General features: G+C 46.6%; 36 non-coding genes and 24 pseudogenes across 36 annotated transcripts; all 60 read left to right on the top strand.

Moving 5' to 3' along the window:
* Nucleotides 1-40: 40 nt before the first annotated feature.
* LOC144412453 (5S ribosomal RNA) lies at nucleotides 41-159 on the top strand (annotated as a pseudogene).
* Nucleotides 160-240: 81 nt separating this feature from the next.
* On the top strand, nucleotides 241-359 carry LOC144416238 (5S ribosomal RNA). Its single transcript, XR_013472131.1, has one exon. It is a non-coding gene; the product is annotated as a 5S ribosomal RNA (ribosomal RNA).
* An 81-nt stretch (nucleotides 360-440) lies between these two features.
* Nucleotides 441-549, top strand: LOC144412628 (5S ribosomal RNA; annotated as a pseudogene).
* Nucleotides 550-630: 81 nt separating this feature from the next.
* On the top strand, nucleotides 631-749 carry LOC144414433 (5S ribosomal RNA). The gene has a single exon (XR_013470323.1). It is a non-coding gene; the product is annotated as a 5S ribosomal RNA (ribosomal RNA).
* Nucleotides 750-830: 81 nt separating this feature from the next.
* Nucleotides 831-949, top strand: LOC144414087 (5S ribosomal RNA). Its single transcript, XR_013469977.1, has one exon. It is a non-coding gene; the product is annotated as a 5S ribosomal RNA (ribosomal RNA).
* A 158-nt stretch (nucleotides 950-1,107) lies between these two features.
* Nucleotides 1,108-1,226, top strand: LOC144414086 (5S ribosomal RNA). Its single transcript, XR_013469976.1, has one exon. It is a non-coding gene; the product is annotated as a 5S ribosomal RNA (ribosomal RNA).
* Nucleotides 1,227-1,307: 81 nt separating this feature from the next.
* LOC144412919 (5S ribosomal RNA) lies at nucleotides 1,308-1,416 on the top strand (annotated as a pseudogene).
* An 81-nt stretch (nucleotides 1,417-1,497) lies between these two features.
* On the top strand, nucleotides 1,498-1,616 carry LOC144415557 (5S ribosomal RNA). The gene has a single exon (XR_013471449.1). It is a non-coding gene; the product is annotated as a 5S ribosomal RNA (ribosomal RNA).
* Nucleotides 1,617-1,774: 158 nt separating this feature from the next.
* LOC144412541 (5S ribosomal RNA) lies at nucleotides 1,775-1,893 on the top strand (annotated as a pseudogene).
* Nucleotides 1,894-1,978: 85 nt separating this feature from the next.
* LOC144414083 (5S ribosomal RNA) lies at nucleotides 1,979-2,097 on the top strand. The gene has a single exon (XR_013469974.1). It is a non-coding gene; the product is annotated as a 5S ribosomal RNA (ribosomal RNA).
* Nucleotides 2,098-2,178: 81 nt separating this feature from the next.
* On the top strand, nucleotides 2,179-2,287 carry LOC144412983 (5S ribosomal RNA; annotated as a pseudogene).
* Nucleotides 2,288-2,368: 81 nt separating this feature from the next.
* Nucleotides 2,369-2,487, top strand: LOC144412110 (5S ribosomal RNA; annotated as a pseudogene).
* Nucleotides 2,488-2,568: 81 nt separating this feature from the next.
* LOC144416377 (5S ribosomal RNA) lies at nucleotides 2,569-2,687 on the top strand. The gene has a single exon (XR_013472270.1). It is a non-coding gene; the product is annotated as a 5S ribosomal RNA (ribosomal RNA).
* An 81-nt stretch (nucleotides 2,688-2,768) lies between these two features.
* Nucleotides 2,769-2,887, top strand: LOC144412109 (5S ribosomal RNA; annotated as a pseudogene).
* Nucleotides 2,888-2,968: 81 nt separating this feature from the next.
* Nucleotides 2,969-3,087, top strand: LOC144416376 (5S ribosomal RNA). The gene has a single exon (XR_013472269.1). It is a non-coding gene; the product is annotated as a 5S ribosomal RNA (ribosomal RNA).
* An 81-nt stretch (nucleotides 3,088-3,168) lies between these two features.
* On the top strand, nucleotides 3,169-3,277 carry LOC144412981 (5S ribosomal RNA; annotated as a pseudogene).
* Nucleotides 3,278-3,358: 81 nt separating this feature from the next.
* Nucleotides 3,359-3,477, top strand: LOC144412108 (5S ribosomal RNA; annotated as a pseudogene).
* Nucleotides 3,478-3,558: 81 nt separating this feature from the next.
* On the top strand, nucleotides 3,559-3,677 carry LOC144416374 (5S ribosomal RNA). Its single transcript, XR_013472267.1, has one exon. It is a non-coding gene; the product is annotated as a 5S ribosomal RNA (ribosomal RNA).
* An 81-nt stretch (nucleotides 3,678-3,758) lies between these two features.
* On the top strand, nucleotides 3,759-3,876 carry LOC144417767 (5S ribosomal RNA; annotated as a pseudogene).
* Nucleotides 3,877-3,957: 81 nt separating this feature from the next.
* On the top strand, nucleotides 3,958-4,076 carry LOC144416281 (5S ribosomal RNA). The gene has a single exon (XR_013472174.1). It is a non-coding gene; the product is annotated as a 5S ribosomal RNA (ribosomal RNA).
* Nucleotides 4,077-4,157: 81 nt separating this feature from the next.
* LOC144415248 (5S ribosomal RNA) lies at nucleotides 4,158-4,276 on the top strand. Its single transcript, XR_013471140.1, has one exon. It is a non-coding gene; the product is annotated as a 5S ribosomal RNA (ribosomal RNA).
* An 81-nt stretch (nucleotides 4,277-4,357) lies between these two features.
* Nucleotides 4,358-4,476, top strand: LOC144414082 (5S ribosomal RNA). The gene has a single exon (XR_013469973.1). It is a non-coding gene; the product is annotated as a 5S ribosomal RNA (ribosomal RNA).
* Nucleotides 4,477-4,558: 82 nt separating this feature from the next.
* LOC144417417 (5S ribosomal RNA) lies at nucleotides 4,559-4,676 on the top strand. Its single transcript, XR_013473310.1, has one exon. It is a non-coding gene; the product is annotated as a 5S ribosomal RNA (ribosomal RNA).
* Nucleotides 4,677-4,757: 81 nt separating this feature from the next.
* Nucleotides 4,758-4,875, top strand: LOC144417766 (5S ribosomal RNA; annotated as a pseudogene).
* An 81-nt stretch (nucleotides 4,876-4,956) lies between these two features.
* Nucleotides 4,957-5,075, top strand: LOC144415700 (5S ribosomal RNA). Its single transcript, XR_013471593.1, has one exon. It is a non-coding gene; the product is annotated as a 5S ribosomal RNA (ribosomal RNA).
* Nucleotides 5,076-5,156: 81 nt separating this feature from the next.
* Nucleotides 5,157-5,265, top strand: LOC144411995 (5S ribosomal RNA; annotated as a pseudogene).
* Nucleotides 5,266-5,346: 81 nt separating this feature from the next.
* On the top strand, nucleotides 5,347-5,465 carry LOC144415835 (5S ribosomal RNA). Its single transcript, XR_013471729.1, has one exon. It is a non-coding gene; the product is annotated as a 5S ribosomal RNA (ribosomal RNA).
* An 81-nt stretch (nucleotides 5,466-5,546) lies between these two features.
* LOC144414081 (5S ribosomal RNA) lies at nucleotides 5,547-5,665 on the top strand. Its single transcript, XR_013469972.1, has one exon. It is a non-coding gene; the product is annotated as a 5S ribosomal RNA (ribosomal RNA).
* Nucleotides 5,666-5,746: 81 nt separating this feature from the next.
* LOC144416373 (5S ribosomal RNA) lies at nucleotides 5,747-5,865 on the top strand. The gene has a single exon (XR_013472266.1). It is a non-coding gene; the product is annotated as a 5S ribosomal RNA (ribosomal RNA).
* Nucleotides 5,866-5,946: 81 nt separating this feature from the next.
* On the top strand, nucleotides 5,947-6,064 carry LOC144417765 (5S ribosomal RNA; annotated as a pseudogene).
* Nucleotides 6,065-6,145: 81 nt separating this feature from the next.
* Nucleotides 6,146-6,264, top strand: LOC144416280 (5S ribosomal RNA). The gene has a single exon (XR_013472173.1). It is a non-coding gene; the product is annotated as a 5S ribosomal RNA (ribosomal RNA).
* An 81-nt stretch (nucleotides 6,265-6,345) lies between these two features.
* Nucleotides 6,346-6,464, top strand: LOC144415236 (5S ribosomal RNA). Its single transcript, XR_013471128.1, has one exon. It is a non-coding gene; the product is annotated as a 5S ribosomal RNA (ribosomal RNA).
* Nucleotides 6,465-6,545: 81 nt separating this feature from the next.
* On the top strand, nucleotides 6,546-6,664 carry LOC144414080 (5S ribosomal RNA). Its single transcript, XR_013469971.1, has one exon. It is a non-coding gene; the product is annotated as a 5S ribosomal RNA (ribosomal RNA).
* Nucleotides 6,665-6,746: 82 nt separating this feature from the next.
* LOC144417416 (5S ribosomal RNA) lies at nucleotides 6,747-6,864 on the top strand. Its single transcript, XR_013473309.1, has one exon. It is a non-coding gene; the product is annotated as a 5S ribosomal RNA (ribosomal RNA).
* An 81-nt stretch (nucleotides 6,865-6,945) lies between these two features.
* LOC144417764 (5S ribosomal RNA) lies at nucleotides 6,946-7,063 on the top strand (annotated as a pseudogene).
* An 81-nt stretch (nucleotides 7,064-7,144) lies between these two features.
* LOC144415699 (5S ribosomal RNA) lies at nucleotides 7,145-7,263 on the top strand. Its single transcript, XR_013471592.1, has one exon. It is a non-coding gene; the product is annotated as a 5S ribosomal RNA (ribosomal RNA).
* Nucleotides 7,264-7,344: 81 nt separating this feature from the next.
* LOC144411994 (5S ribosomal RNA) lies at nucleotides 7,345-7,453 on the top strand (annotated as a pseudogene).
* An 81-nt stretch (nucleotides 7,454-7,534) lies between these two features.
* On the top strand, nucleotides 7,535-7,653 carry LOC144415834 (5S ribosomal RNA). Its single transcript, XR_013471728.1, has one exon. It is a non-coding gene; the product is annotated as a 5S ribosomal RNA (ribosomal RNA).
* An 81-nt stretch (nucleotides 7,654-7,734) lies between these two features.
* On the top strand, nucleotides 7,735-7,853 carry LOC144414079 (5S ribosomal RNA). Its single transcript, XR_013469970.1, has one exon. It is a non-coding gene; the product is annotated as a 5S ribosomal RNA (ribosomal RNA).
* Nucleotides 7,854-7,934: 81 nt separating this feature from the next.
* Nucleotides 7,935-8,053, top strand: LOC144415093 (5S ribosomal RNA). Its single transcript, XR_013470985.1, has one exon. It is a non-coding gene; the product is annotated as a 5S ribosomal RNA (ribosomal RNA).
* An 81-nt stretch (nucleotides 8,054-8,134) lies between these two features.
* On the top strand, nucleotides 8,135-8,252 carry LOC144417763 (5S ribosomal RNA; annotated as a pseudogene).
* Nucleotides 8,253-8,333: 81 nt separating this feature from the next.
* On the top strand, nucleotides 8,334-8,452 carry LOC144417195 (5S ribosomal RNA). Its single transcript, XR_013473088.1, has one exon. It is a non-coding gene; the product is annotated as a 5S ribosomal RNA (ribosomal RNA).
* An 81-nt stretch (nucleotides 8,453-8,533) lies between these two features.
* Nucleotides 8,534-8,642, top strand: LOC144411993 (5S ribosomal RNA; annotated as a pseudogene).
* Nucleotides 8,643-8,723: 81 nt separating this feature from the next.
* On the top strand, nucleotides 8,724-8,842 carry LOC144415556 (5S ribosomal RNA). The gene has a single exon (XR_013471448.1). It is a non-coding gene; the product is annotated as a 5S ribosomal RNA (ribosomal RNA).
* Nucleotides 8,843-9,000: 158 nt separating this feature from the next.
* Nucleotides 9,001-9,119, top strand: LOC144412123 (5S ribosomal RNA; annotated as a pseudogene).
* Nucleotides 9,120-9,204: 85 nt separating this feature from the next.
* LOC144416011 (5S ribosomal RNA) lies at nucleotides 9,205-9,323 on the top strand. The gene has a single exon (XR_013471905.1). It is a non-coding gene; the product is annotated as a 5S ribosomal RNA (ribosomal RNA).
* Nucleotides 9,324-9,404: 81 nt separating this feature from the next.
* LOC144412791 (5S ribosomal RNA) lies at nucleotides 9,405-9,513 on the top strand (annotated as a pseudogene).
* An 81-nt stretch (nucleotides 9,514-9,594) lies between these two features.
* On the top strand, nucleotides 9,595-9,713 carry LOC144412107 (5S ribosomal RNA; annotated as a pseudogene).
* Nucleotides 9,714-9,794: 81 nt separating this feature from the next.
* On the top strand, nucleotides 9,795-9,913 carry LOC144414078 (5S ribosomal RNA). The gene has a single exon (XR_013469969.1). It is a non-coding gene; the product is annotated as a 5S ribosomal RNA (ribosomal RNA).
* An 82-nt stretch (nucleotides 9,914-9,995) lies between these two features.
* LOC144414077 (5S ribosomal RNA) lies at nucleotides 9,996-10,114 on the top strand. Its single transcript, XR_013469968.1, has one exon. It is a non-coding gene; the product is annotated as a 5S ribosomal RNA (ribosomal RNA).
* An 81-nt stretch (nucleotides 10,115-10,195) lies between these two features.
* On the top strand, nucleotides 10,196-10,314 carry LOC144415389 (5S ribosomal RNA). The gene has a single exon (XR_013471281.1). It is a non-coding gene; the product is annotated as a 5S ribosomal RNA (ribosomal RNA).
* Nucleotides 10,315-10,395: 81 nt separating this feature from the next.
* On the top strand, nucleotides 10,396-10,514 carry LOC144415091 (5S ribosomal RNA). Its single transcript, XR_013470983.1, has one exon. It is a non-coding gene; the product is annotated as a 5S ribosomal RNA (ribosomal RNA).
* An 81-nt stretch (nucleotides 10,515-10,595) lies between these two features.
* LOC144417762 (5S ribosomal RNA) lies at nucleotides 10,596-10,713 on the top strand (annotated as a pseudogene).
* An 81-nt stretch (nucleotides 10,714-10,794) lies between these two features.
* Nucleotides 10,795-10,913, top strand: LOC144416292 (5S ribosomal RNA). The gene has a single exon (XR_013472185.1). It is a non-coding gene; the product is annotated as a 5S ribosomal RNA (ribosomal RNA).
* An 81-nt stretch (nucleotides 10,914-10,994) lies between these two features.
* Nucleotides 10,995-11,103, top strand: LOC144412248 (5S ribosomal RNA; annotated as a pseudogene).
* Nucleotides 11,104-11,184: 81 nt separating this feature from the next.
* Nucleotides 11,185-11,303, top strand: LOC144415090 (5S ribosomal RNA). Its single transcript, XR_013470982.1, has one exon. It is a non-coding gene; the product is annotated as a 5S ribosomal RNA (ribosomal RNA).
* Nucleotides 11,304-11,384: 81 nt separating this feature from the next.
* LOC144417761 (5S ribosomal RNA) lies at nucleotides 11,385-11,502 on the top strand (annotated as a pseudogene).
* An 81-nt stretch (nucleotides 11,503-11,583) lies between these two features.
* LOC144417018 (5S ribosomal RNA) lies at nucleotides 11,584-11,702 on the top strand. The gene has a single exon (XR_013472910.1). It is a non-coding gene; the product is annotated as a 5S ribosomal RNA (ribosomal RNA).
* An 81-nt stretch (nucleotides 11,703-11,783) lies between these two features.
* On the top strand, nucleotides 11,784-11,892 carry LOC144411992 (5S ribosomal RNA; annotated as a pseudogene).
* Nucleotides 11,893-11,973: 81 nt separating this feature from the next.
* Nucleotides 11,974-12,092, top strand: LOC144415555 (5S ribosomal RNA). Its single transcript, XR_013471447.1, has one exon. It is a non-coding gene; the product is annotated as a 5S ribosomal RNA (ribosomal RNA).
* The last annotated feature ends 104 nt before the right edge of the window (nucleotides 12,093-12,196 follow it).

Below are 12,196 nucleotides of genomic sequence, written 5' to 3'. Positions count from 1 at the left end.
ACTGCGAAATACAAATAGCCGAATAGACTACTACTTTATCGCCTACAACCATACCACGTTGAATGCACCCGTTATCGTTCGATCTCGGAAGTTAAGCAATATCGGGCTCGGTTAGTACTTGCATGGGTGACCGGCTGGGAATAACGAGTGTCGTAGGCTTTTCGTCGCCGTTTCATTCGATTTTGCTCTGTTTTCCAACAACTGCAAAATACAAATAGCCGAATAGACTACTACTTTATCGCCTACAACCATACCACGTTGAATGCACCCGATCTCGTTCGATCTCGGAAGTTGAGCAATGTCGGGCTCGGTTAGTACTTGCATGGGTGACCGGCTGGGAATACCGAGTGTCGTAGGCTTTTCGTCGCCGTTTCATTCGATTTTGCTCTGTTTTCCAACAACTGCGAAATACAAATAGCCGAATAGACTACTACTTTATCGCCTACAACTATACCACGTTGAATGCACTCGATCTCGGAAGTTAAGCAATGTCGGGCTCGGTTAGTACTTGCATGGGTGACCGGCTGGGAATACCGAGTGTCGTAGGCTTTTTGTCGCCGTTTCATTCGATTTTGCTCTGTTTTCCAACAACTGCGAAATACAAATAGCCGAATAGACTATTACTTTATCGCCTACAACCATACCACGTTGAATGCACCCGATCTCGTTCGATCTCGGAAGTTAAGCAATGTCGGGCTCGGTTAGTACTTGCATGGGTGACCGGCTGGGAACACCGAGTGTCGTAGGCTTTTCGTCGCCGTTTCATTCGATTTTGCTCTGTTTTCCAACAACTGCGAAATACAAATAGCCGAATAGACTACTACTTTACCGCCTACAACCATACCACGTTGAATGCACCCGATCTCGTTCGATCTCGGAAGTTAAGCAATGTCGGGCTCGGTTAGTACTTGCATGGGTGACCGGCTGGGAATACCGAGTGTCGTAGGCTTTTCGTCGCCGTTTCATTCGATTTTGCTCTGTTTTCCAACAACTGGGAAATACAAATAGCCGAATAGACTGTAGGCTTTTCGTCGCCGTTTCGTTCGATTTTGCTCCGTTTTCCAACAACTGCGAAATACAAATAGCCGAATAGACTACTGTTTAATCGCCTACAACCATACCACGTTGAATGCACCCGATCTCGTTCGATCTCGGAAGTTAAGCAATGTCGGGCTCGGTTAGTACTTGCATGGGTGACCGGCTGGGAATACCGAGTGTCGTAGGCTTTTCGTCGCCGTTTCATTCGATTTTGCTCTGTTTTCCAACAACTGCGAAATACAAATAGTCGAATAGACTACTACTTTACCGCCTACAACCATACCACGTTCAATGCACCCGATCTCGGAAGTTAAGCAATGTCGGGCTCGGTTAGTACTTGCATGGGTGACCGGCTTGGAATACCGAGTGTCGTAGGCTTTTCGTCGCCGTTTCATTCGATTTTGCTCTGTTTTCTAACAATTGCGAAATACAAATAGCCGACTAGACTACTACTTTATCGCCTACAACCATACCACGTTGAATGCACCCGATCTTGTTCGATCTCGGAAGTTAAGCAATGTCGGGCTTGGTTAGTACTTGCATGGGTGACCGGCTGGGAATACCGAGTGTCGTAGGCTTTTCGTCGCCGTTTCATTCGATTTTGCTCTGTTTTCTAACAACTGGGAAATACAAATAGCCGAATAGACTGTAGGCTTTTCGTCGCCGTTTCATTCGATTTTGCTCTGTTTTCTAACAACTGGGAAATACAAATAGCCGAATAGACTACTACTTTATCGCCTACAACCACACCACGGTGAATGCACGCGATCTCGTTCGATCTCGGAAGTTAAGCAGTGTCGTGCTCGGTTAGTACTTGCATGGGTGACCGGCTGGGAATACCGAGTGTCGTAGACTTTTTTTTCGTCGCCGTTTCATTCGTTTTTGCTCTGTTTTCTAACAACTGCAAAATACAAATAGCCGAATAGACTACTACTTTATCGCCTACAACCATACCACGTTGAATGCACCCGATCTCGTTCGATCTCGGAAGTTAAGCAATGTCGGGCTCGGTTAGTACTTGCATGGGTGACCGGCTGGGAATACCGAGTGTCGTAGGCTTTTCGTCGCCGTTTCATTCGATTTTGCTCTGTTTTCCAACAACTGCGAAATACAAATAGCCGAATAGACTACTACTTTATCGCCTACAACCATACCACGTTGAATGCACTCGATCTCGGGAGTTAAGCAATGTCGGGCTCGGTTAGTACTTGCATGGGTGACCGGCTTGGAATACCGAGTGTCGTAGGCTTTTTGTCGCCGTTTCATTCGATTTTGCTCTGTTTTCCAACAACTGCGAAATACAAATAGCCGAATAGACTACTACTTTATCGCCTACAACCATACCACGTTGAATGCACCCGTTATCGTTCGATCTCGGAAGTTAAGCAATGTCAGGCTCGGTTAGTACTTGCATGGGTGACCGGCTGGGAATACCGAGTGTCGTAGGCTTTTAGTCGCCGTTTCATTCGATTTTGCTCTGTTTTCCAACAACTGCGAAATACAAATAGCCGAATAGACTACTACTTTATCGCCTACAACCATACCACGTTGAATGCACCCGATCTCGTTCGATCTCGGAAGTTAAGCAATGTCGGGCTCGGTTAGTACTTGCATGGGTGACCGGCTAGGAATACCGAGTATCGTAGGCTTTTCGTCGCCGTTTCATTTGATTTTGCTCTGTTTTCCAACAACTGCGAAATACAAATAGCCGAATAGACTACTACTTTATCGCCTACAACCATACCACGTTGAATGCACCCGTTATCGTTCGATCTCGGAAGTTAAGCAATGTCAGGCTCGGTTAGTACTTGCATGGGTGACCGGCTGGGAATACCGAGTGTCGTAGGCTTTTAGTCGCCGTTTCATTCGATTTTGCTCTGTTTTCCAACAACTGCGAAATACAAATAGCCGAATAGTCTACTACTTTATCGCCTACAACCATACCACGTTGAATGCACCCGATCTCGTTCGATCTCGGAAGTTAAGCAATGTCGGGCTCGGTTAGTACTTGCATGGGTGACCGGCTAGGAATACCGAGTATCGTAGGCTTTTCGTCGCCGTTTCATTTGATTTTGCTCTGTTTTCCAACAACTGCGAAATACAAATAGCCGAATAGACTACTACTTTATCGCCTACAACCATACCACGTTGAATGCACTCGATCTCGGGAGTTAAGCAATGTCGGGCTCGGTTAGTACTTGCATGGGTGACCGGCTTGGAATACCGAGTGTCGTAGGCTTTTTGTCGCCGTTTCATTCGATTTTGCTCTGTTTTCCAACAACTGCGAAATACAAATAGCCGAATAGACTACTACTTTATCGCCTACAACCATACCACGTTGAATGCACCCGTTATCGTTCGATCTCGGAAGTTAAGCAATGTCAGGCTCGGTTAGTACTTGCATGGGTGACCGGCTGGGAATACCGAGTGTCGTAGGCTTTTAGTCGCCGTTTCATTCGATTTTGCTCTGTTTTCCAACAACTGCGAAATACAAATAGCCGAATAGACTACTACTTTATCGCCTACAACCATACCACGTTGAATGCACCCGATCTCGTTCGATCTCGGAAGTTAAGCAATGTCGGGCTCGGTTAGTACTTGCATGGGTGACCGGCTAGGAATACCGAGTATCGTAGGCTTTTCGTCGCCGTTTCATTTGATTTTGCTCTGTTTTCCAACAACTGCGAAATACAAATAGCCGAATAGACTACTACTTTATTGCCTACAACCATACCACGTTGAATGCACCCGATCTCGTTCGATCTCGGAAGTTAAGCAATGTCGGGCTCGGTTAGTACTTGCATGGGTGACTGGCTGGAATACCGAGTGTCGTAGGCTTTTCGTCGCCGTTTCGTTCGATTTTGCTCTGTTTTCCAACAACTGCGAAATACAAATAGCCGAATAGACTACTGTTTAATCGCCTACAACCATACCACGTTGAATGCACCCGATCTCGTTCGATCTCGGAAGTTAAGCAATGTCGGGCTCGGTTAGTACTTGCATGAGTGACCGGCTGGGAATACCGAGTGTCGTAGGCTTTTCGTCGCCGTTTCATTCGATTTTGCTCTGTTTTCCAACAACTGCGAAATACAAATAGCCGAATAGACTACTACTTTATTGCCTACAACCATACCACGTTGAATGCACCCGATCTCGTTCGATCTCGGAAGTTAAGCAATGTCGGGCTCGGTTAGTACTTGCATGGGTGACCAGCTGGGAATACCGAGTGTCGTAGGCTTTTCGTCGCCGTTTCATTCGATTTTGCTCTGTTTTCCAACAACTGCGAAATACAAATAGCCGAATAGACTACTACTTTATCGCCTACAACCATACCACGTTGAATGCACCCGATCTCGTTCGATCTCGGAAGTTAAGCAATGTCGGGCTCGGTTAGTACTTGCATGGGTGACCGGCTGGGAATACCGAGTGTCGTAGGCTTTTTGCGCGCCGTTTCATTCGATTTTGCTCTGTTTTCCAACAACTGCGAAATACAAATAGCCGAATAGACTACTACTTTATCGCCTACAACCATACCACGTTGAATGCACCCGATCTCGTTCGATCTCGGAAGTTAAGCAATGTCGGGCTCGGTTAGTACTTGCATGGGTGACGGCTGGGAATACCGAGTGTCGTAGGCTTTTCGTCGCCGTTTCATTTGATTTTGCTCTGTTTTCCAACAACTGCGAAATACAAATAGCCGAATAGACTACTACTTTATTGCCTACAACCATACCACGTTGAATGCACCCGATCTCGTTCGATCTCGGAAGTTAAGCAATGTCGGGCTCGGTTAGTACTTGCATGGGTGACTGGCTGGAATACCGAGTGTCGTAGGCTTTTCGTCGCCGTTTCGTTCGATTTTGCTCTGTTTTCCAACAACTGCGAAATACAAATAGCCGAATAGACTACTGTTTAATCGCCTACAACCATACCACGTTGAATGCACCCGATCTCGTTCGATCTCGGAAGTTAAGCAATGTCGGGCCCGGTTAGTACTTGCATGGGTGACCGGCTGGGAATACCGAGTGTCGTAGGCTTTTCGTCGCCGTTTCATTCGATTTTGCTCTGTTTTCCAACAACTGCGAAATACAAATAGCCGAATAGACTACTACTTTACCGCCTACAACCATACCACGTTGAATGCACCCGATCTCGGAAGTTAAGCAATGTCGGGCTCGGTTAGTACTTGCATGGGTGACCGGCTGGGAATACCGAGTGTCGTAGGCTTTTCGTCGCCGTTTCATTCGATTTTGCTCTGTTTTCTAACAATTGCGAAATACAAATAGCCGAATAGACTACTACTTTATCGCCTACAACCATACCACGTTGAATGCACCCGATCTTGTTCGATCTCGGAAGTTAAGCAATGTCGGGCTCGGTTAGTACTTGCATGGGTGACCGGCTGGGAATACCGAGTGTCGTAGGCTTTTCGTCGCCGTTTCATTCGATTTTGCTCTGTTTTCCAACAACTGCGAAATACAAATAGCCGAATAGACTACTACTTTATCGCCTACAACCATACCACGTTGAATGCACCCGATCTCGTTCGATCTCGGAAGTTAAGCAATGTCGGGCTCGGTTAGTACTTGCATGGGTGACCGGCTGGGAATACCGAGTGTCGTAGGCTTTTAGTCGCCGTTTCATTCGATTTTGCTCTGTTTTCCAACAACTGCGAAATACAAATAGCCGAATAGACTACTACTTTATCGCCTACAACCATACCACGTTGAATGCACCCGATCTCGTTCGATCTCGGAAGTTAAGCAATGTCGGGCTCGGTTAGTACTTGCATGGGTGACCGGCTAGGAATACCGAGTATCGTAGGCTTTTCGTCGCCGTTTCATTTGATTTTGCTCTGTTTTCCAACAACTGCGAAATACAAATAGCCGAATAGACTACTACTTTATTGCCTACAACCATACCACGTTGAATGCACCCGATCTCGTTCGATCTCGGAAGTTAAGCAATGTCGGGCTCGGTTAGTACTTGCATGGGTGACTGGCTGGAATACCGAGTGTCGTAGGCTTTTCGTCGCCGTTTCGTTCGATTTTGCTCTGTTTTCCAACAACTGCGAAATACAAATAGCCGAATAGACTACTGTTTAATCGCCTACAACCATACCACGTTGAATGCACCCGATCTCGTTCGATCTCGGAAGTTAAGCAATGTCGGGCTCGGTTAGTACTTGCATGAGTGACCGGCTGGGAATACCGAGTGTCGTAGGCTTTTCGTCGCCGTTTCATTCGATTTTGCTCTGTTTTCCAACAACTGCGAAATACAAATAGCCGAATAGACTACTACTTTATTGCCTACAACCATACCACGTTGAATGCACCCGATCTCGTTCGATCTCGGAAGTTAAGCAATGTCGGGCTCGGTTAGTACTTGCATGGGTGACCAGCTGGGAATACCGAGTGTCGTAGGCTTTTCGTCGCCGTTTCATTCGATTTTGCTCTGTTTTCCAACAACTGCGAAATACAAATAGCCGAATAGACTACTACTTTATCGCCTACAACCATACCACGTTGAATGCACCCGATCTCGTTCGATCTCGGAAGTTAAGCAATGTCGGGCTCGGTTAGTACTTGCATGGGTGACCGGCTGGGAATACCGAGTGTCGTAGGCTTTTTGCGCGCCGTTTCATTCGATTTTGCTCTGTTTTCCAACAACTGCGAAATACAAATAGCCGAATAGACTACTACTTTATCGCCTACAACCATACCACGTTGAATGCACCCGATCTCGTTCGATCTCGGAAGTTAAGCAATGTCGGGCTCGGTTAGTACTTGCATGGGTGACGGCTGGGAATACCGAGTGTCGTAGGCTTTTCGTCGCCGTTTCATTTGATTTTGCTCTGTTTTCCAACAACTGCGAAATACAAATAGCCGAATAGACTACTACTTTATTGCCTACAACCATACCACGTTGAATGCACCCGATCTCGTTCGATCTCGGAAGTTAAGCAATGTCGGGCTCGGTTAGTACTTGCATGGGTGACTGGCTGGAATACCGAGTGTCGTAGGCTTTTCGTCGCCGTTTCGTTCGATTTTGCTCTGTTTTCCAACAACTGCGAAATACAAATAGCCGAATAGACTACTGTTTAATCGCCTACAACCATACCACGTTGAATGCACCCGATCTCGTTCGATCTCGGAAGTTAAGCAATGTCGGGCCCGGTTAGTACTTGCATGGGTGACCGGCTGGGAATACCGAGTGTCGTAGGCTTTTCGTCGCCGTTTCATTCGATTTTGCTCTGTTTTCCAACAACTGCGAAATACAAATAGCCGAATAGACTACTACTTTACCGCCTACAACCATACCACGTTGAATGCACCCGATCTCGGAAGTTAAGCAATGTCGGGCTCGGTTAGTACTTGCATGGGTGACCGGCTGGGAATACCGAGTGTCGTAGGCTTTTCGTCGCCGTTTCATTCGATTTTTCTCTGTTTTCTAACAATTGCGAAATACAAATAGCCGAATAGACTACTACTTTATCGCCTACAACCATACCACGTTGAATGCACCCGATCTTGTTCGATCTCGGAAGTTAAGCAATGTCGGGCTCGGTTAGTACTTGCATGGGTGACCGGCTGGGAATACCGAGTGTCGTAGGCTTTTCGTCGCCGTTTCATTCGATTTTGCTCTGTTTTCCAACAACTGCGAAATACAAATAGCCGAATAGACTACTACTTTATCGCCTACAACCATACCACGTTGAATGCACCCGATCTCGTTCGATCTCGGAAGTTAAGCAATGTCGGGCTCGGTTAGTACTTGCATGGGTGACCGGCTGGGAATACCGAGTGTCGTAGGCTTTTCGTCGCCGTTTCATTCGATTTTGCTCTGTTTTCCAACAACTGCAAAATACAAATAGCCGAATAGACTACTACTTTATCGCCTACAACCATACCACGTTGAATGCACCCGATCTCGTTCGATCTCGGAAGTTAAGCAATGTCGGGCTCGGTTAGTACTTGCATGGGTGACCGGCTGGGAATACCGAGTATCGTAGGCTTTTCGTCGCCGTTTCATTTGATTTTGCTCTGTTTTCCAACAACTGCGAAATACAAATAGCCGAATAGACTACTACTTTATTGCCTACAACCATACCACGTTGAATGCACCCGATCTCGTTCGATCTCGGAAGTTAAGCAATGTCGGGCTCGGTTAGTACTTGCATGGGTGACTGGCTGGAATACCGAGTGTCGTAGGCTTTTCGTCGCCGTTTCGTTCGATTTTGCTCTGTTTTCCAACAACTGCGAAATACAAATAGCCGAATAGACTACTGTTTAATCGCCTACAACCATACCACGTTGAATGCACCCGATCTCGTTCGATCTCGGAAGTTAAGCAATGTCGGGCTCGGTTAGAACTTGCATGGGTGACCGGATGGGAATACCGAGTGTCGTAGGCTTTTCGTCGCCGTTTCATTCGATTTTGCTCTGTTTTCCAACAACTGCGAAATACAAATAGCCGAATAGACTACTACTTTACCGCCTACAACCATACCACGTTGAATGCACCCGATCTCGGAAGTTAAGCAATGTCGGGCTCGGTTAGTACTTGCATGGGTGACCGGCTGGGAATACCGAGTGTCGTAGGCTTTTCGTCGCCGTTTCATTCGATTTTGCTCTGTTTTCTAACAATTGCGAAATACAAATAGCCGAATAGACTACTACTTTATCGCCTACAACCATACCACGTTGAATGCACCCGATCTTGTTCGATCTCGGAAGTTAAGCAATGTCGGGCTTGGTTAGTACTTGCATGGGTGACCGGCTGGGAATACCGAGTGTCGTAGGCTTTTCGTCGCCGTTTCATTCGATTTTGCTCTGTTTTCTAACAACTGGGAAATACAAATAGCCGAATAGACTGTAGGCTTTTGGTCGCCGTTTCATTCGATTTTGCTCTGTTTTCTAACAACTGGGAAATACAAATAGCCGAATAGACTACTACTTTATCGCCTACAACCTTACCACGGTGAATGCACCCGATCTCGTTCGATCTCGGAAGTTAAGCAGTGTCGTGCTCGGTTAGTACTTGCATGGGTGACCGGCTGGGAATACCGAGTGTCGTAGACTTTTTTTTCGTCGCCGTTTCATTCGTTTTTGCTCTGTTTTCTAACAACTGCAAAATACAAATAGCCGAATAGACTACTACTTTATCGCCTACAACCATACCACGTTGAATGCACCCGATCTCGTTCGATCTCGGAAATTAAGCAATGTCGGGCTCGGTTAGTACTTGCATGGGTGACCGGCTGGGAATACCGAGTGTCGTAGGCTTTTCGTCGCCGTTTCATTCGATTTTGCTCTATTTTCCAACAACTGCGAAATACAAATAGCCGAATAGACTACTACTTTATCGCCTACAACCATACCACGTTGAATGCACTCGATCTCGGAAGTTAAGCAATGTCGGGCTCGGTTAGTACTTGCATGGGTGACCGGCTTGGAATACCGAGTGTCGTAGGCTTTTTGTCGCCGTTTCATTCGATTTTGCTCTGTTTTCCAACAACTGCGAAATACAAATAGCCGAATAGACTACTACTTTATCGCCTACAACCATACCACGTTGAATGCACCCGTTATCGTTCGATCTCGGAAGTTAAGCAATGTCAGGCTCGGTTAGTACTTGCATGGGTGACCGGCTGGGAATACCGAGTGTCGTAGGCTTTTCGTCGCCGTTTCATTCGATTTTGCTCTGTTTTCCAACAACTGCGAAATACAAATAGCCGAATAGACTACTACTTTATCGCCTACAACCATACCACGTTGAATGCACCCGATCTCGTTCGATCTCGGAAGTTAAGCAATGTCGGGCTCGGTTAGTACTTGCATGGGTGACCGGCTGGGAATACCGAGTGTCGTAGGCTTTTTGCGCGCCGTTTCATTCGATTTTGCTCTGTTTTCCAACAACTGCGAAATACAAATAGCCGAATAGACTACTACTTTATCGCCTACAACCATACCACGTTGAATGCACCCGATCTCGTTCGATCTCGGAAGTTAAGCAATGTCGGGCTCGGTTAGTACTTGCATGGGTGACCGGCTGGGAATACCGAGTGTCGTAGGCTTTTCGTCGCCGTTTCATTCGATTTTGCTCTGTTTTTCAACAACTGCGAAATACAAATAGCCGAAAAGACTACTACTTTATCGCCTACAACCATACCACGTTGAATGCACCCGATCTCGTTCGATCTCGGAAGTTAAGCAATGTCGGGCTCGGTTAGTACTTGCATGGGTGACTGGCTGGGAATACCGAGTGTCGTAGGCTTTTCGTCGCCGTTTCATTCGATTTTGCTCTGTTTTCCAACAACTGCGAAATACAAATAGCCGAATAGACTACTACTTTATCGCCTACAACCATACCACGTTGAATGCACCCGATCTCGTTCGATCTCGGAAGTTAAGCAATGTCGGGCTCGGTTAGTACTTGCATGGGTGACCGGCTGGGAATACCGAGTATCGTAGGCTTTTCGTCGCCGTTTCATTTGATTTTGCTCTGTTTTCCAACAACTGCGAAATACAAATAGCCGAATAGACTACTACTTTATTGCCTACAACCATACCACGTTGAATGCACCCGATCTCGTTCGATCTCGGAAGTTAAGCAATGTCGGGCTCGGTTAGTACTTGCATGGGTGACTGGCTGGAATACCGAGTGTCGTAGGCTTTTCGTCGCCGTTTCGTTCGATTTTGCTCTGTTTTCCAACAACTGCAAAATACAAATAGCCGAATAGACTACTGTTTAATCGCCTACAACCATACCACGTTGAATGCACCCGATCTCGTTCAATCTCGGAAGTTAAGCAATGTCGGGCTCGGTTAGTACTTGCATGGGTGACCGGCTGGGAATACCGAGTGTCGTAGGCTTTTCGTCGCCGTTTCATTCGATTTTGCTCTGTTTTCCAACAACTGCGAAATACAAATAGTCGAATAGACTACTACTTTACCGCCTACAGCCATACCACGTTGAATGCACCCGATCTCGGAAGTTAAGCAATGTCGGGCTCGGTTAGTACTTGCATGGGTGACCGGCTGGGAATACCGAGTGTCGTAGGCTTTTCGTCGCCGTTTCATTCGATTTTGCTCTGTTTTCCAACAACTGCAAAATACAAATAGCCGAATAGACTACTACTTTATCGCCTACAACCATACCACGTTGAATGCACCCGATCTCGTTCGATCTCGGAAGTTAAGCAATGTCGGGCTCGGTTAGTACTTGCATGGGTGACCGGCTGGGAATACCGAGTATCGTAGGCTTTTCGTCGCCGTTTCATTTGATTTTGCTCTGTTTTCCAACAACTGCGAAATACAAATAGCCGAATAGACTACTACTTTATTGCCTACAACCATACCACGTTGAATGCACCCGATCTCGTTCGATCTCGGAAGTTAAGCAATGTCGGGCTCGGTTAGTACTTGCATGGGTGACTGGCTGGAATACCGAGTGTCGTAGGCTTTTCGTCGCCGTTTCGTTCGATTTTGCTCTGTTTTCCAACAACTGCGAAATACAAATAGCCGAATAGACTACTGTTTAATCGCCTACAACCATACCACGTTGAATGCACCCGATCTCGTTCGATCTCGGAAGTTAAGCAATGTCGGGCTCGGTTAGAACTTGCATGGGTGACCGGCTGGGAATACCGAGTGTCGTAGGCTTTTCGTCGCCGTTTCATTCGATTTTGCTCTGTTTTCCAACAACTGCGAAATACAAATAGCCGAATAGACTACTACTTTACCGCCTACAACCATACCACGTTGAATGCACCCGATCTCGGAAGTTAAGCAATGTCGGGCTCGGTTAGTACTTGCATGGGTGACCGGCTGGGAATACCGAGTGTCGTAGGCTTTTCGTCGCCGTTTCATTCGATTTTGCTCTGTTTTCTAACAATTGCGAAATACAAATAGCCGAATAGACTACTACTTTATCGCCTACAACCATACCACGTTGAATGCACCCGATCTTGTTCGATCTCGGAAGTTAAGCAATGTCGGGCTTGGTTAGTACTTGCATGGGTGACCGGCTGGGAATACCGAGTGTCGTAGGCTTTTCGTCGCCGTTTCATTCGATTTTGCTCTGTTTTCTAACAACTGGGAAATACAAATAGCCGAATAGACTGTAGGCTTTTGGTCGCCGTTTCATTCGATTTTGC

The sequence above is a fragment of the Styela clava genome, chromosome 15 (assembly GCF_964204865.1).
Source record: "Styela clava chromosome 15, kaStyClav1.hap1.2, whole genome shotgun sequence".
In the NCBI taxonomy this organism is placed as follows: domain Eukaryota; kingdom Metazoa; phylum Chordata; class Ascidiacea; order Stolidobranchia; family Styelidae; genus Styela; species Styela clava.
Note: the sequence above shows the minus strand (reverse complement) of the source record. Positions and strands in the feature narration are given on the sequence as shown.